The sequence below is a fragment of the Lates calcarifer genome, linkage group LG21 (assembly GCF_001640805.2).
Source record: "Lates calcarifer isolate ASB-BC8 linkage group LG21, TLL_Latcal_v3, whole genome shotgun sequence".
Classification (NCBI taxonomy): Eukaryota; Metazoa; Chordata; class Actinopteri; family Centropomidae; genus Lates; species Lates calcarifer.
In genome coordinates this window covers 21,026,395-21,052,832 of record NC_066853.1, presented here as the reverse complement: position 1 = coordinate 21,052,832, position 26,438 = coordinate 21,026,395, and the positions used below count along the sequence as shown (strand labels likewise).

The 26,438-nt window shown below is 39.0% G+C and overlaps 1 protein-coding gene across 1 annotated transcript in view; it reads right to left on the bottom strand.

Moving 5' to 3' along the window:
• Positions 1-24,979, bottom strand: part of gpr4 (G protein-coupled receptor 4) — a 41,338-nt gene extending 16,359 nt beyond the window's left edge. Inside the window, exon 1 of the mRNA XM_018665533.2 lies at positions 24,791-24,979. The gene's annotated coding sequence lies outside the window, so the exon portion shown is untranslated. The remainder of the gene's footprint in view (positions 1-24,790) is intronic.
• Positions 24,980-26,438: the final 1,459 nt, after the last annotated feature.

Genomic DNA, 26,438 nt, shown 5'->3' with positions numbered 1-26,438 from the left:
TGGCAGAGAGGTGATATTGAGATTATCTATTGAGGAAATTATATGTTGTTATGTTCCCCATGGCCCACAGAAAAGATGGCAGTGAACAACAGGGACAGTTTGGTTAACGGAAGAAAGCGGTGGAAGTGGATTTTGGCATCAGCAGCCCCTGACAGCTACAGAAGGATGCAGCCACCTCCACAGTTCTCACTGAGACCACAAATGGGTTGAAGGGCAGATTTCTCTAAGCGTTCTCAGTGTATTATGGCTTCATCTGGTTGATAATACACATACTGCATACATAGTTAAAATCAAAAATACTGAATCGGTCATTTTCCCATTATTTCAATCACATTTGGTGTCTTCTCATCAATATAGTTCAGATGTTGAACAGCATCAGTTTATAATGGTCACACGCCTTGAAGTCACAAAACTGAATACACTGTGTGTGCAGTTTTTCTGTGGGCAGAGCACATGCAAGTAAAACCCTGTCTACACTGGAGGCTTTTCAGTTGAAAAATCAGATAAAAGACAAAGCAGCTCCAACTTCAATAATCTTCTTCTTTTGCCTTTTTCAATCCACAGAGTTAAAGTCCGTTTTCTGTTGTTGTACATGTAACTTTATTGATTTTGTATTAGGCTGTATATCAATGTAAAAACAGTGTACAGCGGCAATGTGGCTGAACAGTTCCACAGACACTGATGGTGCGAGTGCAGCTGCCGCTGCTGCTCTGTTGCTTTGGCTGCACAGGCAACACAGACAAAGAGTTAGTCCCCTCCGTATCTAATATATTTGCAACTGGATGCCTTACCGATTGTGTCCGTCTGGCCAATGAAATTTGAGCAGCATATGTTACCAATAACTACTGTTGCTCAGAGTTTTATCTGCTGCTATTTTTACCAAAGTAAATAATCTAAATTAAATAAGGAATGATTGATGTTAAGTTTCAGCTTACATCTCGTTTTGCTTTTACACTCGCCCACTTTCTCTAATGTATGCTCTCTCTAGCACACTCTCTCGCACACTTAACGATATTCTCATCTCAAGAAGATAGCAGAATGAAAACATTTGCAATTTTTACACACTGGAGTGACACATTGTGATAACAGTGATGTTGCAGGTTTGTTTGAATATTGCATAACGACAGAGGTGGCTCTAATGAATGCTTCGTTGCATTCTTTGTCAGGGTTTGATGTGTCTTTTTAAGACAGATTGTGTGATGCATGTACACAGGTTCAGGAGAAAGAGCAACTTCACCAGGAAGAAGCCCTGCCATCCTCTGAGCATCATCATGGAAAAACACCCCCAAAATTGTCCACATCAAACAGGTCCACCATCAGGTAGAGCCAGTGGTTGTATATTTAACCATTACTTCCACACAGTCTGTTCCCCAATGAACCTCCATGATGGCGCCAGACTTGTTTGTCCTAAGATTCGTGTAACAACTGTGAAGCAGAAAACCAACAGCATAAAGCTACAGTGACTGTGGTTTATGGGAAATATCCACATGGTTAACTACATGTTTTTGAGCAGCCTCATCAATTATGGTGCAGCTCTGGTCTCTCTCTATATTAAAATACAAGCTTTTCACTTATCCTGACAACTTTACGGGAAAGAAAACATCAGTTTAACAGCTTTACAACACATTTTCCCATGTGGTTATGCCCGACACAACAATAAAGATAAGAGATTGGACCAGATACCAGAATGTTAATGATGCCTGTGGGATACTGAGCTGCAACAGCAACAAATATTGTTACAATACAGAAATGAAAAAAAAAACAATAAAACAACAAAATATTTAATCACAAATGGATGACATACTCAGTTGCCCGTTTATTTGTTACAAAAAACTAATGCTGAATGAATCCTACACTCACTACGTTATCCTTTTTGTTAAAACTTTTTTATTGAGGTCAAGTTTTTTTTTTTTTTTTTTTTTTTTTATTGAAGTGCAATCCTGCAGCATGGCATTTTCTACCAAATGCAGGATGCAGGATGACTTGTTCCTTCTTTTACCAAAACTGCAAAAATGGGTTGGTCACACCCACCTGCCTTGCACCTAGGGCACATGTAATATAAAACACTCATGCCTGCCAGCAGCGTCAGAGACGACAGTTGGACTTCATCTCCTGTCATAATGGCTCCAAGTTTGAGACATTTGTCCCAGAGGGGCCTGACTGTCATAATGAGTTGTAAACAGGAGGAAGGACGACTCTGTGTCAGCTCCCATAAGTGTGGTGGGAAAAGCCCCGGCATCATCCTGCCAAACCCTGCAACAATAAATACAGCATGTGGAGAGGAGAGGAGGAGGATAGAAGGTTTGTAAGGAGAAAGTACTTATCAGCTCCATGAGACTGCAGACACAGTGACTGGGTCAGGCTGAACTGTGCATTTACGCTGTGTTTTTGTTGAGCTCAGTGTGAGGACCAGTTTGAGATTTAGGTTTTCAGAGAAAGACAGTTTTGAACATTTTGTCCAGTTGTCACTTCTTTGACAAGAAGTGACATTTTGTGAAATACCCTTATTCACTTACTTGCTGACAGTTAAAGGGCTGATGCCACTTTTGTAGTGTGCCCACTTTAGGAAGCGATTGCTTCACTACCAACATGGAGGGGAAGAATTAGTCCAGTGAGGACCGGAGCTAAGAAAAGCATTGTCAGTGAAGGTCCTCACCAATGTAGAAGCACAAATGTGTGCACGTATGTGCTGTAAGCAAGGCCATATTAAGGGTATGACATGACCACAACAGGCCCTCTAATCACCATTCTCTTCCTTCCTCAATCCCTGACAGATAATGTAGTAGATGACCCGAGGTGTCTGCCTACTCTTCATATAGGAAAGGCTGCAGGAAACTACCAGGATATTATTCACAGTAGAATCTGTATAACTCCCAGTGTCTAAAACTATAAAGCCTTCAGTCTAGGGTTTTAGGATGAAAAGTTTAAGGTGTATAAATTGAACCAAAGCTGAACAAACCACCAGAGAAAAAGTTTATTTGAGTCAAATCTGTAAGGGGAGCAGAAGGAAGAGGAAAGAGGTCAAGGATAAGTGTCTTAAAGAGAAAGAGGGAGACAAGCAGGAAGTCAGAGAAATGCGGGACGTAAATAGAGGATGATGAACTGAAAGACAAGGGTGGAGAAAAGAATTAGTGGAGATAGAATGAGACAAAGAAAATAATGAAGGAAGGGGAGGGAGCGGTACGGGAAGAGATGGATAAAAAGAAAAAAAAGATGAAGCAGGAAAAATGAGGAAAGGAGGATTGACAAGGGTAAATGGAGGTGGGGAAACTTGTGTTGAGCTCTGTTACAGTCAGCAAACAGCAAGGTCATGCCAGGTTTGCTTACCCTTGACAAACCAAAAAAAGAACAAGGAAATACAGGCATGTGCACATGCAATCAAAAAGGGGAAATACTTGTTCACAATGAATATGTTTATGTGTTTATGAATGTGTTTCACACTGTGTTTTATGTTTGAAACATAAAATGCATGCAAATGAGAAGTAAATTGTTAGACGGAGCAAAAAACTCAAGCAGTCAGATAGTCAGACGGGTTGAAAACTAAGTCTTTGGCAATTAAAAGTACTTCATTTGTATTTAACAGTAAAATTATTACCCAAACAAATTATTAATAATCATCAAACATCCTTTTACAGACTAGTTCCTAGTTCAACTTTGACTGAGGTTGACATTTGATTTTATGTCCAAATAACGTGGTTTAAAAAATCGAGCTAAACTGCTTGATAGTCAGACCCATTATTTTTCTTGCTTCCTCTTTACTGTAGTGAAGTTCAGTGCTGTAATTTTGTTCCTCAAATACATGTGAGTACAGTATTTTCACATCCAATAGAAATGAAGACCAAAACTACACAAGAGCCCCAGACTGTGATATACCAGAGTTATCTTTTTAACAGCACCCTCTCTTGCAATGGACTTTTCTGTCATGTGAAGTCACACATTGTGGTAGTAGTTTCTACTTTCTACAACTAGAATTAACACCTTGTGGTTGTATGCTTCTGCCAGCCAGTCAAGTTGCAGGAAATATGGTCACTGTTTGTATCAAATGGTTGGACAGACAACCTGTAAGCATAATGCCTCTGGCCACAGCTGAGATAGATACAGGTGGTGCAATAAACTCAATTTTCCTGTAAGGTAGGCAATGTTCTGCCTGTAGCTCATGATAAAGGCCTTGTGTTTGGAATTTAGGCTTGTGATTTAAATGTTTCTTACAAGATATAAAGCCATTGGTTACATTCACAGCAGCCTCCAGATGGCTGATGCTTGTTGTTTTGTATTTTATTTTCTTCTTGTGGGGCTCATGGGACTCTGCACCGCTTAAACAGTTCTTACTGTAATTCTCCTGAGTGTTGTTACTGCAAAAAAGTCTTTACACACCAATAAACACCCACAGCTGAGCTCTTAAAGATGCACCTCCCAAAAATCTTAGTTGTACCATCCGAAAGTGGAACTGTGACTGTGTTGTTTAAACAAATATGAAAAAAACTTCTTTTGTGAAAAAGATGTCATTACAGATAGGACTGCAGCTCTTATCTATATTGGTGAGAGTTGAGTTATTGTTCAGTTCCAACTCATTTAAAAGATCTTATTTTTGTAGAGAACCCTGCCAATCCAGTTGTATGACAATTGAATAACTCAATCTGTGAGAGAGCCCAGCTTTCAAAGAGAAAGTCATAAATTTAATTAGGTGAAAAAAAAGAAGATTTCTTATCTTATTTTGTGTCAGCTGATAAAGCTGAATAAATGAAAATGTCCCTGTTTAATTCAAACACATCATCATCAGCAGACTGCACCCTGTAGCCTCTCTGTCCAAACAAGATATCATGCATGAGAGTTCCCCAAACAGATCTACTGTGAGTCTGTACGGGCTCTCTTTGTCGCTCTACACAAGCAGCTCGCCTGAGGCCTGATAAAGAGATATTCTTATGATAGTCACAGTGTTAGCCCATTCGGTTTGCCAGCGTAAACACCGCATCTGAGGTAAGCTCAGGCGTATCTGCTGTGTCACATGGAAGCTGGCCAGTGGCGGTAAGACCAGCACTCATGTTACACAGAGACAAACAGTCGGGTGTTGCAGGATTGCAGCTACAGAGCGTTTCTGGTGATGCCACAGGCTTTAGTCCAGAACCAGCTGTAAAACATTTTGCAAATCTGATTCAGACATGTCAGGCTTTTAACGAAATTACACTCATGCCAATTATGTTATAGGAAAGGCTACAGCTGTACAGTGAAATGTACACACAAAAGATACACTACAACACATGCTACTACTGGAACCACTAACACTGGTATAAATAAATCTTAAGTACCACTTTCATTAATGCTGTAAACACTGTAAAACTATCGCTATTGTGGTCTGCCTGCCTTCCTCACACAATGTAAGTAGAAATAGTAGTACAATAGAAAAATCCTTTGACCCTGTTCCTGTGTGTTAGAGTCAAGGCTATTGTATTTAGTAGCTGCACCTTCTCTCACCACTGCAGCTGTTCTGCAGCTGTACCACAGTACCCCCCATCCCAGTGGTCTCATAGTCTTCATATATTCTGTCTTGGTGACACATTTCAGACAACTGCAAACATTTAAAAGATTATTAGGACAAATATGTTAATCTGGTGCCCTTTCTCAAATTTAGGCTAGTTTTGACAATTCTGACCTGATATTGGTGCTAGATTCAAAGACTGAGCAACACTGAATTCTTTCAGTCAAATTAAATGATCATGTTAAATCACTGCTAGACTGAAAATAAGGAGTCACAATATTGTGAAGGTTTAATATGTATGCTTGTCATTATAATAATTTTGGAACCTACAAATGACGACAAAGGTTGGAGAACCCCTGTTGTAATTCTTAAAATCAACATCCTGCAAGTTTCAACACATTTCAAGCTACAGTCTCCATGATATGTCAACCACCTTGTGTAAATTCTCTGTTAAAGGAAATGCTGACAGACGGTTGTCACCAGCAGTGTGGCTGCCGCCCAGGGTCACAGTTATAACAATGATCCATCAAAGGCCTAATCCGTTTACAGGTGAGTCACAACAGACTGTGACTTCGGATTAGATTACAGTGAAGATGATTGGGTATATCTGGACCAAACAGCCAGACTGTATTATTAGAAAGGCTCAGTCTGCAGCAAGGTAATCAGTTTTTATAATATCTTTGGAGTAAAATGCACTACTATGGCATCTGACATCTCTGCAGAGTGTGAGTCAGCACAGTGCAGCAGTCAGTAGATGTCATCAGTTGAGACCAGAGCATGTCTGTCATAGGCTTACATGTGTCATAGTTGTAAAGCTCAGCAGGAAATTGTTGCACACTTTGTGTCATATCTACCTGCACTGGTCCGAGGAAGGTGACTACAACAGGCTCTAAGGTGTATATGTAATGTTGTCAGTTCAAATCCTTTGTTCATGTTGCATGTCTTCCAATCTTTCCTGTTTGTCATATGCACTTTAATATATCAGATCAGCTTTACTGGCAAAGTATGTTCACACATACATGGAGTTTGACTCTTCTCTCCATTGGCTGTCATTGTATTTCCACACAGCTCCAAGAACAATGGGGCTCGTGCAAGAATATTTTTGTAGTCTTAGTTTATCCTAAAACTCTTCAGTAAACAATGAAGTAAAATATTACTACGGCTGCTGATGACTTGTCATCAGAGCAGAGCTGGACAGAAATGAAGATGGAATTTGACATGAAGTTTAATGGATACTAAAACTCTCTTTAAAAGGCAAAGTGGTCCATAATTTAGATGGGAGATTGCCAAAGAGATGTGGCAAGTGATTTTACACTGTTTCATGTGATGTTACACTGTTCTGTTTCTACTTAATTACGAATCTGTTCATAAAAGTGTCTCTTGCATGACATCCAGTGTTGAGGACAATACACAAGGACATATACCTAAAACAAAGACAGCAACAACACAGTGGAACAAAGTTAACCTACCATAAACATGCAGGTATTGTGTGCAATTAGGTGAAAAAAACCACATACATTCAATCACTTACTCAATATAGTGATCCTAACTATATCCAGTCTGTAAAAGCTTTTAAATTTACTGATCTAATATAGTATTTGATCAATGTTGGCAGCTGCTGTGTTGGAAAAAAACCTCTAGTGCACAGTCAGATATGCATCATGGTTTCATTTGAATAAAGAGAAGAAGGGCTGCATCATTTGCATTAGTAATGAGAGCCACAAACAAAAATGTCCACCTCTATAAACTGAAACTTTGTGCAATAGTTGGAGAAGAAATAGTGACCTTCCTACATATTAACACTTATCACTGTTTTTCGTATCACAAGTGAAAATCTGAAGGACAACAGGTAAGCGCACTTGAGGCACATCTACAATATTAGTGGAAACAATAATTAGGACAGGATGTGTTGCTGTTATGTCACAGCCCCAACATCGTGTCTGTCACCACAATGCATGTTAGACAAGATGACAGTGCTGCTGAGAGCAGCAGAGAACAACAAGGGAGAGCAACCGCATGATAACAGCTTCCAGCCCGTCATGAACTGCTCAGCTGAGTCATGAGACTGAGGCCCGAGGACCCACACAGTCATCATGTGGCTGTCTCACCTGTGTGTGTATGTGTGTGTGTGTACGTGTGTGTGTGTCAGATAGAGGGAGAGGAAGAGGGAAAGACAGATAGTTTAGCCTATTGATTAATTACAAACGACCAACTATAGAACAGCAGATGAAAAACAGTAACACCTGATGACACGAGAGGAAAGGAGAAAAGCTGGAGGAGAATAACTGAGAGAACTGGATTAGTCAGAGGCTGTGCCACAACACACGCACGCACAGTTCTCCAGGTTGCAGCCTGCAGGTAGCAGTATGTAGCAAATGAATGCAAAGCAGCTGACTTTGAACTCTGAGACCTTCCCAGCAGCAGAACAGTTATGGCAGAAAAGAAAGACAGGTATGAAAATATCGCTTCAGTTCCTTCCTTAACTTTCTTTGTAGAGCTAACTTCAGTACAGAATTTCCTAAACTTTTCCATGACTTTCTAGATTTATACCCACCCTTGTTAACATTCTAAAAATGTTGTTCCTTCCTGCTTTGTCAGATGAATCACCCTGAGAAATATTTCAGGAATTTAAGGTGCTGTGCCAGATTGAGCAACTTTCTGGAGACTACCAATCACTCTACAGTAGACCCTCAAAAATTGGCCACCTCTTTCATGAATCTCACTTCCCGTTTCTATATCAGGCTCAAGGAAGCCCAAACTCAATCAACCAGCCCCATTTACATCCCCAGCCACTCTGCTGACCAGCAGCCTGTTTACAGCAACACAAAGCCATAAAATGAGAAGGACGAAAGACTGATAAGTAATAGGATATTCACTGAAAGTGTACTGGGCACAATAACAGGTGCTTTGATCCTTTGTGTAACTGGTTTATTAATGAATCAGCCAACAATTCTCTAGAAACCACCTATATTATGAGAACATTGTCTCTTCCCCTTTTACGTCCTATTATAGCAGGTTTTGTCTCTGTTGGTTTTGTCTTCATGGCAAAGTTGTGAAAACTAGAAAACAAAAAGATGCTACATTTCAGTTAAAATGCTTGAACTGAAAGCTATACACAATGCAAATGTAGAAATTAAATTAAAGTGATCAGATGACAAACATATATCAGAGGTCACAGTTTGGTTCCCATTATCATTAGAGAGTGACTATGATGCAAATGTTGGTGGAACACAAATGCAAAACTTAGGCTTAATAGGTGGAGTGAGACCATAGTTTTCTTATGCAAACACAAACACACATGCGCTGAACACTTGATCTACATCTACTGCAGCGCCAAATGAGAGACTTACAAGAGCTGAAGACAAATGTTACTGAAGTCACTGTCCAGGCTTGTTTCAGTGTAGCTGTGTAGAGACTGGCGTTCTACACAGCATTAAAACCACACGTTGCACAAACATTTCCTTTAACTACGACACCATCTCGTAGCCCTCTTATCTCCATGAGCCCCACCAGTCAGTTTATAACTCTGTTCTTCCTGCTTGTTTTGTTAGTATGAAGTTTTAAAAACTACCAACATAATTCTGTTGTTGGTGGTGCAGAATAGTGTGTGTTGTGTCCAGTAGATCATTAGTGCTATCATTTTGAGTGTCCAAAGTTTGTCTTTCTGTTTACACAGTAGTAATGTTACATTTTCAAATGGCAGAAAAAGTTTGTTGTGTTTTCCCATCTTTGTCAGTCTCCAGCGTATCTTGCAGTGGATATTGTTCCGCTGTTTATTCAATTTTAGAAACTAGAGCCATTCACAGATGTTAGGTGACCTCTCCACCAGAATTTCTGCAACCTTACATTTGTAGAGTAGGTTTTCTTGACCTTGTTTTGGCCCTACATATGTCAGGTATGCAAGCCTACTACTGTCTAATAGACTGACGAGGTCGTACCAAACAGATACATTGATTTAGTGTATTGTTTTTTTTTTGTTTTTTTTTTTTGTGATATTTATCTCTTTGTCACCCAGCCCTACTTGACACTATCTGAAATTCTGACCATCTGATACACTATGAAAGTCTGTCTTCAGCATGAAGGAGGAAAACAAATGAACACAGGAGAGCAGTGGAAGGATAGCAGTGACTTGAAGAAAACAGAAAAACTGAACAGGAAAGACATAAACAATTCAGGGCCTGAGGCAGAGAGACAAAGGGAAAGACGAAGGCTGCAGGTAGTTAATCCCGGCTGTTCATTTCATGCTCGAGTGGCCGTCCATGTTTCAAAGCCCTTGTAGGCTCGACCTGACACCCTGCAGGGAAAATTAATGACTTCAATAAAAGTGCCACATTTTCCTGTGACGTTTCCCGCATCGAGCTTTATTGGACAAATCTTAATTTGGCTCTGATCAGATCACCAGAGCTTGTTACTGTACGTCTGGAAAGAAATGAATGAGGCACTGTGTATGTATCTCTCTCTCGCTCTCTCTCTCTCTCTCTCTCTGTCTGTGTGTGTGTGGGTGGGTGTGCAGATGACTAACTTCTTTCCTTTCTGCAGCAGCCAAAACACAGGCCATGATGTATGATATTCATGTCTTTAGCTGAGCACCTGTGTTGGTGTAGTCTACCTGAAAGGGCAGTGGATAAGACAAGCTTTTTCCACAGGGTAATTTTGTCCACTTGATCAGATTTTTAGTGTCAGCAATTTAGATTTTTCACCCCATTTTTTCCACTAAACTATGAAGTAAAACATTTGCAATGCACATCATCAACAAACACAACCTTAATTTAAACCTGTGTGTTTTATTTTATCTTTTGCCAGAGCTGGAACAAAAGAGGATTGTGTCATTTAACCCTTAATGTCCCTAACCCCTGACCATATGTTGTTATGGGGCATTACGTTTTTTTGGCTTTGCATGAAGAAAAAAAATCTCTGTGGTCTGTTCGTATTTTAGACCATTCAGTATTCATACTGACACTCCCTTTCCATTCACTACATCTACATTGTAGGATAAAACCATCCCTTTGCTCTGTGTCTTACTGATGCATTGCATGTGTGCTCTGCACCATGTCAGTGTGACACAGTTTGTACACTGAGTCCTCAGCTTCTCACTGCACCTCAGACAAATGATATTCCAGTAGGAGGTTTGGATGTGGAGGTGTCAGCAGTTTTAATGACGGGCTGCAGAAAACCTCCACTCATTTCTGAGGCACAGCCTGCCAGACTAATCCCACTGGGGCTGTGTGTGTGTGTGTGTGTGTGTATGCATGTCAGAGGCACAGAGAGGGAGTATTCATATGATTTAATTTCTGTTGAGTCGAGGGTATGTGTGGGTGTGTGTGGATGGGTGAGTGTGTGAGACTGTGTTGACAGTTGGGAGTTCACAGGAATTGCCACCCAACAACGTACGCACATACAAACCACAAACACACACATAACACTACTTTAAACACACCTGATGAGCACACTTTTGTGACATTGTGGTTATACATTAATTGTGTTAAAACTTAAATAATTCAATAAAACTATTTCTTCAGCACTTTATGAGATCAGATGACCTTTTTTTAATGTCTCCTCTTTTTTATAGTTTATAATTAAAGTGACAACATTCCTGTTGACACACCTTCCTCTTCATCCTGTGTTTGCTTTGTTATACATAAAACTTAAGATTGGGCTGAATGTCTCATTTAAATTCACAATTTTTGAGATTATCATTTTTTTTTTTTATTCTAGGTCTAGTTTTAGGTGCTGATTAGACTAACTTTATCCATTTCTTCTTCTGGGTATTGTAAATTTTCTCCAACATTAGTCACACTTTTATTTGCGCTATATCATAATTTTTTTGTATTACTGTTATAAATTATTGTTTTAGTGGATCCGGTTTGGCTCAGGATTTTCTATTATTATACTGTATTTCTTCTGGCTATTAATCTTTTGGCTTTATCTTCAACCTCTGTTTCACATTCTTTATTCACCTCTTTATTTTGGGTGTGGTTCACCCAATGCCTCTGTGTGTATGTGTGTGTGTGTAGGCGTGTGTGTGCATGTGTGTGGGCTAGGTAAGGTTAGGTTAACTTTAAGGTTGGGTTTTAAGGTTAGGGGTAGGTAAGTGGTGATTAGGGTAGAGGTAAGTTTTTATGAAATGAATGTAAGTCAGTGTAGTGTCCTCCTAAGTGATGGAAATTGTGTGTGTGTGTGTGTGCATGTGTGAACATGTGTATATGTGTGTTTTTGGCAGCACCAGTCTGTTGCCAGGATGTGGCTGCTTCCTGTGCCACTTCCTGTTTTGTCTCTTCTCATCTGATTGGTCAGTTCTATTCTTGTTACTCATCTTGGGTCGTTTTAAAACACGTTTTCCTCTTTGATCTCCGTTTTAAGTGGGTTACAAATATCTGACATAAATTATCTAAACCACTGCCTGATATACAAATGTGCTGATGAAAATACATGCAAGATATATATTTATTCTGGAAATACAACTTTAAAATCACAGATGAGTGCGCTTGTGTGTTTAATCTGACTATTAAATGTAAAAAATCTGGTAAATCAGTTTGTAAAGAAAGAAATGTAATAAAATTGGTGGAGCCCAGACAATACTGTAGCATGTGTGGTTTAAATAAACTGTAATCAATTGACAACATTTGCATTGAACCAAACTACTAATTTTACTGATAATACCAACTACAAATCAAATCAATCACAAATCCAATCTTTATCAGGTAAAACTCAATAAAAGCTTGTAAATGATACCTGAGAGATGGAGCTCAATGGCAAGAACTGATTTTTGCAATGATATCATGAAATCAGACTGACATTAAAAGAATGCTGAATTTTTCCATTTGTCTGAGTTCGTCTCAGAAATGAGTGTGGGAAAATGATTATGTAGAAGAAACAAGCTAGTATCATCAGTATAAACAGAAACAGGAACATAGATGAAGATATAGTGAGCACGTCATTCATGTAGGTAAGACAAATAAGGGGTCAGATTCATATGAGATATCTGTCCATTTACATTTGCAATACTATTTCTGATTGGTGACATATTGTAAGAGCATTTTATCAGGATCAGCTCTATCAAAATCATACTTATATGAGTCCTTCCAACACTCAAAACTCAGATGCAAAACTGTAATCCAACAAACACTTAATAAACAGACTAAACTGTCAGATTTACTCCACCAGGACATTCAAATTCATTGAACCTACTGTATAAACACTGGTTCCCAGGTGCAAGCAAAGAGCATTATGTGACCAAATATAGAAGGGATACAATGATGAATAGATTCAAAAGAGAGAACAGCTGTGATGAAAACTAAACAAAATCTGATGCTACTATTAACACTCATGCTTCAATCTGAAAGCAACCATCAAAAAATTTGATGATGATATTGATCTTAGCCTTTTTGTATCTTGTATCCGTAACTTGACCCCTTAACTGTGACTGCACTGGATAAGACATGATAGTTTTACATTGTAAAAAAAAAACTGACCTTTAAAACTGAAGAATTAATAGTTTGTTACTTCATCCAACTATCTAATGTGGATCAGTAATTTCATCTACTATATGTGTACCACAACAGTGCAGAATAGTTAATGTAAACGTTTCCAAATTGGTTAAACTGTTATTTATCTAATTTAGAATCATTTAGCACAATGCTAAAGGGGTAAATTGCAGGTTAATGAAACACACAGTCATGGAAAAATTATAATGGACGATGAAACAATCTTTAATATAAAGTATAGTAGATAGAAGACATACAATTTGGCTTAACAATGTTTTACTGCCAGAACTGCAATACGAATTATGGAATCATGTTACTTGATATAAATGTACATGCATTTGTCTTGTGTTGTATCATAATAATATGTGCCAAACACGGTACAGCTACCAAATAAAATATGATGCCAGTTATTTGCAACTTGTTCGTGCAGTTGGTCACAGGATCAAGGACACTAAAATAATGTTAGGCAAGAAAAAGAAAACCACAAAAAAAGAAGAGGGGGGGCTTGAGCTCTTCTCTGCAGAACAGAGAAGTCTTCTGTAAACTAAAATGCCTCTCAGTATGATTTAGTATATTTTGAATTTCATTAAAAACAAACAGGCTTCTCTGTCAGCCTGGCTGAGGCAATAGTTGGCGGTCAGTCAGTCAGGCTCAGAGCAGCAGGGTTAAATCATGACCACTCACAAATCTGTCTGATGCCATCTTGGAAAATATAAGTTACAGTAAATTAAAACTGAGTTGGTGAGACATTCACACAGAACATGGATTATGTTTTATAAAGGAAACGCCTTATTGCCATTTAACCTTTTACCACCCACTTCTGAGAGCACAGCAGTGGGTGGTGTCTGAAACTCAACAGCTCACTGAGGGTGCTCCACTTGCTCCATTACTGACTTGCAAAAATTAAACATTATCTGCAGAAAAAAGATGCCAAAAGTGATAATTACCTTGTTTTATAGATGCGTTTTTGTTGTATCAGTCAGTGCTAAACTGAAAGAATACAAATATGTTCTGCTTCCTCTTGCTGCTTTACAATAAAATCAACCCCATGTTTTGCACATTTAATGTGAGGAAGCAGCAGTGGGAAATACTCCATTTGCATTAGTAGCAACATTATACATCTCTGACACCATGTAAAGAGAACAAACAGCAAACAGCAAGTGATAGTATAATAAGTGTACATCCCTTTCCTGTGAATCCCTGATTCTTAGGGATGCAATCTGAAGCCACCAGAGCAACAGTGGCTGAATAGCTTTTCCAGAATAAATGCTGATAAAAACTAGGATGAGATTTCACTTTAAGATGGGTGCTGATCTTCAGACTTTGTGTTGAAGAAGATTCCTGTGTCAATATTGGTTTCTGAGATCTTCAAAATTTCTGTTTTGTGCTTGTATGATACATACACCGAAATTAATGTATTTGATGAAATTATACATAACAAATGTATTGCGTTGCATTTATCTCAGGACAGGTACATACTAACTCAACAAGGAACATATGTACTAATAGTTTAGACTCCTGTCTTATTCAAGCATTTTCAATAACAGCATCCTGTCATTAAAAAAATAAATAATAAAATCTGATACAGTGCGTGGCAATGCAAATCAAACCTTAAAAACATGCTCTCCTGCTCAGCAGTCAGACAATCCAACAATATAATAAATCCTTAAAAACTTTATGATGATCAAAAATAAACAATTTGTTGTGTACTGTAACTATTTGTATACAAAGTAATAACACAACAAATTGTCTTTGAGTCACTACTCTTCCAAATGTCCATCATCCCCAGTGGTCACCAAAACACTATTTAAAGTTTATGTTGAGAGAGTTTTATGGCTCTTGGGTTCTTTAAATCTGTTAAACCAATACCAATAATATAAGCAAAACAAGCTTTCTTTACTTTGCCTCTGAGAAACTGTCCTATATCCAAAACAACAAGCCACAGGATAAAGAGCAATAGGTCTGGTTGGATGGATCAGATATCAGTGTTTAACTCTGTTTACTTGTGTTCATTTCTTTTGAGAAAGAGTGTGTGGCCAGAGAGCAAGACAATGAATTTTACTCCATTTGTTTTCTCTTTTGTTCATTTTAGAGGTAGTTTTATATTTTGTGCAGTATGTGTCGAACATGTCAGCGTTTCTCTTGTCATGTTTGGAGGTGAGCATTCAGGATACAGAGACACTGAAGTTTAACATTAATATAAACCTCAACCTCAATGAGATTTTCAACAGTATAACACCGGTTCAGGTAGCAGCAGTGGTTTGATAATACATTAGCAATCTAAATCACTCTTCTTTTTTTCTGTTGTATTAATGTGTTTCTAACCGTACAAAATTCTTGAACTACTTGAGGCATAATACACTGATTCTGCAACCTTCCTGCTCCTCCAACTCTTTCGACTCATTTTGGTTTTCTGGCCCAAAACTTCAGTGCTCTAGTTTACTGTCACTGTTCTCATCGGCCTAATTTCCCAACACAGCACTTAACTGTTTTCAACAAACAAGCTCAGATAAAGACACTGTATACTACTTGCAAGCAGACAGACAAAGTCAGCAACTGGTTGGTAAACATTGTGGAGCATTTATCAGCTAAAGAGCCGGATAACTAGAAATAGAGTAAATATTGACATTGGACTTACATTCATCACACACATACACATATATATACTACCAGTGAGAACTTTTGGAACACTTCCAGCTGTTTAAATTCAGTGAACTAAATGGTTAACCTATACTGCAACCCTTAAAGGATTGGCGGTATAGATAATTTATGGATGGATGGATGATTACACTAAATTCAATACATAATTTTTGACTTCATTTTTGACTCAGAAAGTTTGTTCCAACACAGAGGTTCCCACAAATGTTTAGCACTTGTGGGTTTCTTTGCTTTCACCTTCTGTTCAGTTCATCCCAAACCAACTCAATGAGGTTTAAGTCAGGAGACTGGTCTTCCAACATGTGCACTGTCTAGTTCCTTTGTTCTAATAGGTAATTATTTTGCTGTAGGATGAACTACTGACCAACCAATCCCTCTTCCTTTGTTCCTTGCCTTTTTCTCACCATTCTGATAAGAATATATAGTGCTACTTCCTGTAATACAGTGTTGTCCTAATAATGCATCAGAGGGTGTAGTAACACAACTGTTTGTTCCAACACTGCCTTTGTACAAACAGAGGGTTAGTAAATTATCAGGAGAAGTTGGGAAATATGTACTTCCATTGCTGCAGGAGAGCTGTGAGTTAACCAATTTCATAATCCATGAAAAAGGCCTGTTTCCTATAGAATTTATATGATTTTTCAGTTTTTGGTGACCTGAACTCCTTTTTTTTTTTTTTTTGTTAACCTTTGGCACTGACCTTTGTACTATTTAAGGCTATTCAGTGGACCTGTGAAATTGCTTAAATTTCAATAAAGACAGGAGAAATTTTTTTTTTTTTCCACTGGGATCATTCAAATTTCCTATGATCATCTTCAGCTCTCCATTACTAAAGTGGATGATATTTGTAGACCTGATGAGACTGTGGTTAGATGGAGGAAGACAGGAGGTATTTTTCAACCAACACTTTAAATATCATCAGACCATCCATTTCTCCATTTCAAATTTCATCCTTCATCCTTCAAGCCTTTACTTCTCCCATGTGCCCACTGTGCACAAGTATATCCAGTTGTAGCCTCAGCACAAATGTGAAGGGCACACATGAAGGAAGATGAACTTCCAAATAGTAGTTTAAACTATAAAACCTATCCTCATTTCAGCATGTGGTTTTTATGAGCTGTGATCACACTTTTTATAACCATTAGTCTTATTTTATGCTAAGCATTTCTGACCCTAAATTCTAAGCTGTCAAAACTAGGGCTGTCATATTTTATTCAAAATTCAAACATTCATTCAAGCGTGGGAAAAAATGTAATATTCAAACTGCAATGACCCATTTAAATAAAAAATTCACAGTCTATGAGCACAACAGACTGAAGTAGTTTGCCTGTGGTCCACCACATGGAACTCTTAAAGTTCCTGTTCTGCTTGACCTATTAGTAAACTAATATAATAAATAAAAATGAGGGAAGACATTATTGAGAAAGGTTGTGCTGATCAGATAATTGTGTCAGTGAGTGGAAGTGTTATGGGTTCTTCAACACAGATGGCAAAATTTCTCAACTTTGACTGTTTTCCATACAACAGACAGTATAAGAGTTGCCTTCAAATTAGTCTGAACAATTTACTTGCCAGTTTGAATTTGTTTAAACTTGATTTTTTGAAAAAGTAACAGCCCTAGTCAGTACAACCACACAGTAAGTCTGTGCTCATACAGACAACAGCACTGCATAAAAAAGTTGATGCAGAGAGCACCAGTACCTGTCTTTATCTTTGTTGCTAAATGTTTTGCTTTTGCATTCAAACCAGCAGCTGGAGGGAAGAAATGGGGGGCAACAGGTAAGAGAACAAGAGTTAAAATGGAAAGACTGTTAAAAATCAAAGTCATGATTTTACAGTAAGAGTCCATCTGAAAATTTATGCCAGCTCTAACAGTACACACTGTTGGCCCTCACATAGTTTGGACCAACCAGACTATAACCAAGGACAAAGAAAAGTACAGCAATCACTGGACATATTCTGCAAAAACTCTGAAGTAATCTTCAAGGCTTTTGAGCACATTGGAAATGAGAGAGATAAGAGGAGTGGAAAGAGATAGAGAGATAAAGTGAGAAATGGAAAGGGGAGAGCCAAATGGATAGAGAAAAAGAGAAGGTAATTTTAGATCCAGGCAAAAGGGGAGAGAAACCTGATGAAGAAGAAAATAGAGAATAATATTAAAGGAGAGAGCGATTGATCTTGAGAAAAATAAAGCGAGAAGGGGAAAAAAGGGATAGAAAAAGAGAGAAGTGGATGGAGAGATAGAGCTTTAATGGGAAAGAACGAAGGAAGACAAACAGAGAGGGTGAGATGGTTATCGACTATCTGAAACTGGTCTAATGGCCACAGGTGCTGCTGTCTCCACACTGCAGACACATGTGTGTGTGTGTGTGTGTCTAACAGGCCTTACAGTGTTTACAGACAGACAGGAGTGACCTCATCACGTCCTGGGTGTATTTAGACGCGGCGTCAGACTGTCAGCAGTTGCACGAACACACATACACACAAGCATACAGACAGAGAGAGAGTCTAATACACACTTCTGATCTCTGTATCCCCCTGCCTCTTTCTTTTGTCCTCTCTTTTGTTTAAATCTCCCTCCCGGTCTGCAGGACATCAGCTGTATCATTTCATCGACACCCAGAGATGTGCTCTACTGCATCACATTTCAGAGGCTCACACTGCAGCGTTCTAGGTCGGTCTTCCTTTTTTTCCATTTAAAGAAATGCATCGACAAACCATACTCTACTTCACACTTTACAAGAAGTTTCATAACAGTTTGTTGTAGAGAGCATCCACGCTAAGCAAGTATTCAGACCTAAAACATCCAATTTGAGTAACAAATGAATGGGTTTAAAGGCTTGTCAGACACCACAAGAAAGCACAACAGTTTGTAAAAATCACAGACAGGATTTACGATTCTGGAAAGTTATCATGGCTGCAACAACTTCACCTTTCATTGTGATGAGGAATGTGCACTTGCATGTCTACTGACTCTAGGCAACTATGCTCACCTCATGTTCAATCTAAAATCACCTTGTAATTTTACAGTTTCAACAACACAGGGTACTTAACTACCAGCAATGAATTCTGAAAATAAATAAACCAGGACTTTGCTAATGAACTTTCAACAGTAGACAGCACTCAATTCTTAAGTGAATTGATTTTTGCCCAGCATTCAGGATGATGAGCTACTCTGGACCAGTGTTGCATTGTGTGCACTGCAGTGTTAAAATTTCCCATGAATTGTGCAGTTGAAAACAGTGCATCTTCAGTTATGACACTAGTTATGCCTAAAAAGCCAAACCAGCATGACTAATTTTGATCAAAGATGGATCCTAAACTGTCCTGCTTTAATAGGGAATAAATCATGTTACGTAATGACATAACCTCAGGGAACCTTAAAAGTTTTTCAGTAGTGAATCAATCTATTTTCTAAAAGACTTGGTCTTCTAGTTTCTTCTTCTACTTTCCTATGAACTCACAAGTGAAAGAGTACGTCCAATGCAGATATGTGTAGAAGGCCAAGGCATACACTGAACTGTGATACGTTTTTGACAATCAAATGCTGATCCTGAAAGTAACTGAAAGCACGCAACAGGGAGAGAAGCTTCAGTTCATTAATGCAAAGTTTGGTGTGACTTGTCACATCACAGCAAAGTAAAAACTATTCAAAATTCATTAAGGCTTCAAGGTTAGATTCACCACTAATTAGTTCTCAGTGAAAAAGAGAGAGTAACAAGGAATTAGGCCAGTAGCAGGATGATTCTTCAATAAGTTTTCACTTTAAAAAATGTTTTGCATTGATTTCTGAAATTCTCTGACACTGACACACAGCTTGATACTCACCTTCATTAATTCTAGTATATGACCTGAAAATCTAATGATCTAATGATGCTAATTAAAAGCTTCTTAATTCCTCACCCTTTGACTTTCGAGAGAGAAGAATTGACTGCTTCTAATTCAACACTAAATCACTTAATGACGTGATAGATACACACACTAATGTCTGTAAAGTTCATGATTAACTGGTATTTCTGCTGCTCTGAACTTGATTTTCAGGCAAACAAATAATTGTCTTATCACCGTGACAACAAACAAAGCAGAGGTTGGCAGGAGGTGTTGCTGCTGATGCAAATCAACTCTTGACTCCGGGAAAACAAAAGCAGAGTCACCCACGATAAAAAACACCACTCTGCTCAGAGACCACCAATTTAACATGTAGCTACACTTAGTACTGAACTGTTCTGAATGTGTATGTGTATGTTTGGGGGGTGGGGGTGGGGGTTAGGTGGATGTGGGTGGATGGCTGGATCGGTGGGTGTGACTCAAACCACTGTCACCTTCACTGGCTTATGAGTCATCCGTCTAATTAAGAGGCCAGAATCGTGAAACCTCTCAGCATCTCTGGAACAATTATCCAATTAGGTGAGCCGCGAGCCTGCAGGCTGACGTTTCTCACTCCAAACTGGACAAAAACCATCTATTTACCAATCCATCACCTCACCATGTGCATGTGTGTACTTTTAAGTAGACTGGCCTGTTGGTCAACTTGCCAATTAAACATTAATAATTGTCCTGGTGTATTTATTACTCTAGCCCTAAATGCTAACATTTTAACATTCACTACTACAGTTACTTCAGTACTGAGGTCACTGTGTCTGATTGTATCATCGTTTGGTTTTGTTATAAATAGTATAACAACCTTCATGTAGGTGTCAAGGTTAAGTGCCAACTACACTGTACACAATTACTACAAAGTGAAAACCATACATCTCTAATACGTCAACTTTTCAGGAATTTAAGCGCCAATAATCAATGTCTATGATGTTAACAGTCAATCAAATGACTAGATATCAGCGTGATTGCAGGTCATTGCTTCTTTTAACTTCTTTTACTTCTCTGGTTTTGTATTTTAGCTGCACATGGACTATATTGCTGAGACTTGTGTCTTGTCATCAACCCTGTCATATAAAACCATGAGCAACTGTTGAAGAACTAAAGACAGTTTGTTTGCTTGTTTTTTGTTGGTGGGGACCAAACAGAGCTAAAAGGAGAAAAAAATGTGGACCACTGTTCATCAGGGACACAAGAACACAACTGAAAGTTTACCTTAATGTTGCTCTGTGTCTGCTGGATGCATAAGTAGTCTTATGTTCGATAACCCGTTAACAACTTCTTGAGCCAATTTTATATTAAGATTTGTCCTAGCGAGGTTGCTTTGGAGTATTTTCTGCCCCCTTGTGGCCAATAATGCAGTCTTAACTGGCTAAAGACAGTGGACTCTAGCTCCTGCAGCCCGAAGACTTACTGTGACTGAAATCTGATGCATCAGTCACAAATATGGATTCAAAAGTGACAGATTGTCTCTGGCCTCTCATGATGTTGTGCTTGTTTAGCACTGAGTAAGTAATTAACACATGCAGCACTGATTATGCCACCATTTGCCACCAGAAAATTACAGAACTGATTAGAACAGAACTAATTCAGAAAAACGACACAAAATCATTATCTGGCGGTCAATCCTTAAAAGCTACCTGATGGGAATCCCAACATGGGATTTGAAGTGAATGACATCAAACTTTTTCACTTTTTCAATCACTGGAATCTGATTTTCACATAACATCAGTCTTGTGTTATATTACAGTATAATGTGATAATGTAGTGCAGTGGGTGTTGATCTTCCAGTCAGGCTAGCTGTTAGTGTCGCTCTCTAACACTGGAGCTGTTCTGGCCCTTAATCACAGTGATTACTTAACCACAGAGGCTCTTAAGTGCTGCTTATCAGAACTCCTCTGGAGAGCAATTACACCATCACTGCTCTCTCTTTCACATTCACCCTCATCTAAAGCTTTTTTATCCTCTCGACCTCTTCCCTCCATCCAGCACCCTTCTCTTGTCCCTAGCCTGTCTGCTACTGCCCTTTCCCTCTCTTCCTTTTCTTCTCCTTCTTCTCCCTTATTTTAGTCTCAGATCCTTTCTAATGTTCAGTCTCTTGTCTTCTCTTTTAATTGTCCTTTTCTCCTCTCTTCTTGTCTGATCACCTGTCCTTAAATCTCTTTTCCTAATCCCATTTTTCTAATCCATCTATTCAATTTTGAGATATTTCACGGGATAAGTGAAAAGTTTGACCTGCTGGTGGCACTAGAATCAAAGTCACAGGATCACGAGTCATTAGGATTTGTCCTTGTACACCAGAGATAAGCCAAATTCAATGGCAATTCACTTAATACTTGTTTAAATTTCAGTCTGGACCTAAGTGGTGAATAGACCAGCTCTGCCATCCCAAGAGCCATGTGGCTAAAGACTAAATTACAAACTACCATGAATTATTTAAAACAATAAGAAAACAAAGGCTTTGTTTCTTAAATGTCTAGTTTGGTCCATACACAGTTCAGCACTGCTTGTTGTTCTGAGAGACTGATGATATCCGTGTGCTGTGTTGAAAAGTCAAAAGCCAAATGTGTGTTGTCTCCCAAACTTCACCCAAGGGTGAAGACATTCTTTTAAAGGTCACACCACTGTCTGACATCTGAGGAAGACTGTGAACAAGGGGGGACGAGAGAGATCTGTCCAGGTCGGGAGTGGCAGAGGAGGAAGTGGTGTGTGTGTGTGTGATTGGTTGGGGAGTGGTAAAAGGACCCGGTAGGTAAGTAAAGCTGGGGCTATTAGCTAACCACAGTCATCCTTCTGACTTGAAGGTCAGAGCTAAAACTGCTCAGATTCTCTTTCCTATGAGGTCAGAAATAGTTCAGGATGAGGGATGGAGGAGGTTGGGTTGGGGTGGGGGTGTAGGGGATGAGGAAGAGGAGAGGATGTTTTACTCATAATGTTAAAAATGATTCACTGATATAGACAATACAAGACAGGATGAGAGTCAGTGTTGCAGTAAATTCTGCATTTAGTTGTCATTTGATGAAACATTTTCAATTTCTATATTTTTTTCATTTACCAGATTATATTTTATTTGCCATTGTTCATGTTTTTCATATATATTTGGGGTTTTGCAGCCAGCAAAGCAAGTTAAAAGCTGAAAGTTGCAATCACAGGAGGGACACAGTGAAGGGGGCGGAAAAAAAAGGAAAGATTAAGAAAGAGGAGGACGAACCAACCATCTTCACAGTGGGTTGAAAGAGGGGGAGGCGAAAGAAGGGAAAGAGAAAACAGAGCACAGACATAGAGAAGAGAAGAAAGGGAATTTCTACTGATTTTAATATTACAACTGTTGGAGCTGAAAGCAGGAATTCTGTAGGAGGAACAGAGGATTCATTGTGCCGACAGTTTACTAAAAAGACCATTAAGGTTGAAACATTTCCCTGCAGCTCAATGAAGCACAATGCTTTCCCGGAGATCTATGCCTCTCTGTCTCTCTCTCTGCCTGAGGTTGGCTCATGTGCTGGACCATTGCACAACAGCGTAGTACGTAACATATTCATTTGTGTAATATATGTGTCGAGTTCATCAGCTTTCTTGTGCTACAAATTATCTCATCAGAATAAAAATGTCACTGCTGTTCTTCCTCCATCACAGTTAACATGAATCTATAATTTCACTGGTCAAACATTTGTCCTCCTTAAAGTTGTAGGTTTTCATTTCCATGCCGTTTCCCTCTGCTTCTTCCCAACATTCGCATTAAGAAGAAGACTCTTGCCAGGAAATAATACTTCAGAAACATGTCACTTTGTTAACTTACTCTCTCATATCCCATATATTTTAATGCAGAGCATTGGCACAAGCCCAAACAGCAGTGAATTTCAGACTGTGACACAAAATGATCTAAGGTGAAACTACTGTACATACTGCTCAGCTTAACACTTAATCGACTTACAAGCTCGCAGCCTCCTTACTGTTTGTGCATCATTTATTTTCACTCAGCAAAATTAGGCACCTAACCTTTATCTGACTGCAAGTCGTCACAGCACAACTGCTATGGCAAAAAATAAAAATAAAAATCTTAGCCAAAGACGGTCTGTTCTCCAGTTTTCAGTCACCTTGTTTTTGAGATGTCCAACTGAAAAACTGATGTGCTGAGGTTTGAAAACTGAACCTTCCTCATACTCCACTGACAGAGGTAAACATCAAAGATCTGCACGTTGCTTTGTGGAGTGACTAAATGGCATAATTTCAGCTAGGTGTACGTGGAATATGCGCAACAGTGCAGTTGTCTCCAGTGGTCTCCTTTAAAGTTCTTAGACTCAGTGTAAAGGGTTCTGCATGACACCAAAACTGGTTATCCTAAAAGAACCTTTTTCTGGTCCCTGCACTCACAATACACAGTTGGAGAGGCTCAGTGACACAAGTGGCTGATTTCGTTGTCCAGCCTCATGATTTATTAATTATCTGCAGTCAAAACCCCTGGAGCTGTGACAGTGCCCGTTGTACTGTAACTTCCATGTTGCCAGCTCAGCTAGCTTCCCATCTGCTAATGCAATTTGACTTGCTTTTGCAACAAGTTAATGGGAGCAAAAAGGCAGCCTGCTGTGCGAAGAGTGGAAGTGATGTCAGATGGAGAATACAAGTTCAAAGTCAGGGGAAAGAGCAGAAGAGTCATTTATGTACAAGATGTTCTGACTTGATTTTTTTTTTTCTTAGTGTCTTAAAACACCTCTGACAGTTTATTATGTACAGTAAGAGCATTATGTTACTCTTACTGTGGAATGTTAAATGCAGATCCATAAACACTGAAGCAATGTGTGACTGAATGTTATGGGATGTGAATAAGCTGACATACTGACCTACACATCCAACTCCCAGGACTATTCCTAACAATTAGGACTAGACAGATAGATAGATAGATCTGTAGTTTATAATGTATTTTATATTCCTTGGTGTAATTATAATATTCCTTTAAGCATAATATTCTTATTGTGCTATAGAGAATATATAATTTACCATTCTTATACATGACTGTACGTTTTGCTGTGTGTGGAAGAGGTGCTGGTAACTCACGTTATAATTACAAGTGTATAGGTATTCTTCCACGCACACAAAGTACATGTTGCAGGTGACTAATTAAGAGTCTAAGAATACATGTTATGTATGCAACACCTGAGCTCATCCATCCCGACAACATACAAGAGCTGAATTATAGCTTTCTGTAGCAGGTGACAGTTTCACTCACACTTCCCTCTCTGAGAGAAGAAAGGAGTGAAAAGGAGAGCGCAGCTCAGCAAAGACACAGCGCTGTACTTACTTTCAGGTTCCCGCACTCCTGCTGTCATCTTCCAAAGCAGCGTGTATCCATTCGAGGAAAAAAAAAAAAAAAGTCATTTAATTTCATTCAACCTCCGCGAAAAACGTTCAGTAACAGCAGTGATGGTCAGGTTAAACAGCCCCCAGCGCGCGAGACAGTGTGCGCAGAGCGACAGCAGCCGGCAGACTGAGAGAGAGAGAAAGAGAGAGAGAGGCGGCATTCAGCAGGACTTGATGACTGTAACGCCCCCTGTGTGTGTGTGTGTGTGTGTGTGTGAGAGAGAGAGAGAGAGAGAGAGAGAGAGAGCATAAAGTGCAAATCAATATGTTAGTGTTACTTGTTTTCTCATACAATGCATTTCATCGACAAATCAAAATAAAATAAAATAAAATAAAATAGCCACCCAGGTGCCAGTTTATTAGGCACACTGAAACTGTACAACAGTTTAGTCTGACAGGTGTTTTAATTATTTTGTCCACACCATTTTTATCAGTTGGAATAAGCTAAACAACAGAAACACTTCTCTGGATAATTCAGTACGTTGTGACAGCAACACAAACTACATCTTCCAAAGTGACCAGACTGCTGAATCAGCCATAGTTTCAACATCTACATTAGCAACATTAACATCATTAAAATCTATAGTATGTACCTGGAATATGAATATACTGACCACCACATCATCATTTTATATAATGTGGACAATGGAAAATGTGACAAACAAAGAAATAAGTGATTGAACATGTGTGTTATAATGTATTTCTTGTATTAAGTATTATGTTGTAGTCAGTGGGCTAAAACATGCAAATCACCGGTAGGCACTTTTAATCTTATGTCCATGGTTAGTATTACACTTGGATGAGATGGGTAACGTTGCTGTAAGTCCACTTCTTGTCACCTGATAGAATATCAGCACTGACTGTTCCAGGAGAGTGTTATCTGGACAGCACATGAAGCTCTCTGGCGACAGACCACTTCCTGGCTCGTCTATAATCTGGAGGTGGTGGTGACGATGGTGTCGTTTCTGTGTCAAATCAGAAACTGGATGTGTTTCTGCCTCAGTCAGAATGGGCTCCATGTGTTTGATGACTGACCTGTCTGAGGAGGCTGCGTGTCATGTCTGCAGCTTCATTCTGCTCCTCTGTAAAATGACTTTTAATTGTGTAATCATTACATTTTCTGTTTGATTGAATCTGCAACAAAGTGTGTGTGTGTGTGTGTGTGTGTGTGTGTGTGTGTGTTTTTTTTTTTTTTGCCCTGTAAAGCGGTAAATGTGAGCTGTCTGCTGCCTCAGTACTCTATGTTTTCTTCTCAGGAACTGTTTTGTTTATTATGACTGTGAGCAGCACTGTGTAATAAGTACTGTACAGTGGAAGAGAAGTGTTGACATCTAACTGTTGACTGTCGCTCTCTCGAAGAGTTGCCAGTATTGGAAATATCAGTCACTGCCTCAGAGGGGATTGGGGTTAGACAGGGTGAGCAGGGTATAAGTCAGTACAATGTTTTCATAAGTGAGTTCATGTTATTGTGATATCTGTTTGATGGTGTATGTGTCTGTGTAACATCTAAACAGCAAACAAGTAAAAGCCACGTTTGCTGGTGTAAAACGTCTCCCAGCAGTCAACTCATTATGTCCCATTAGAACACA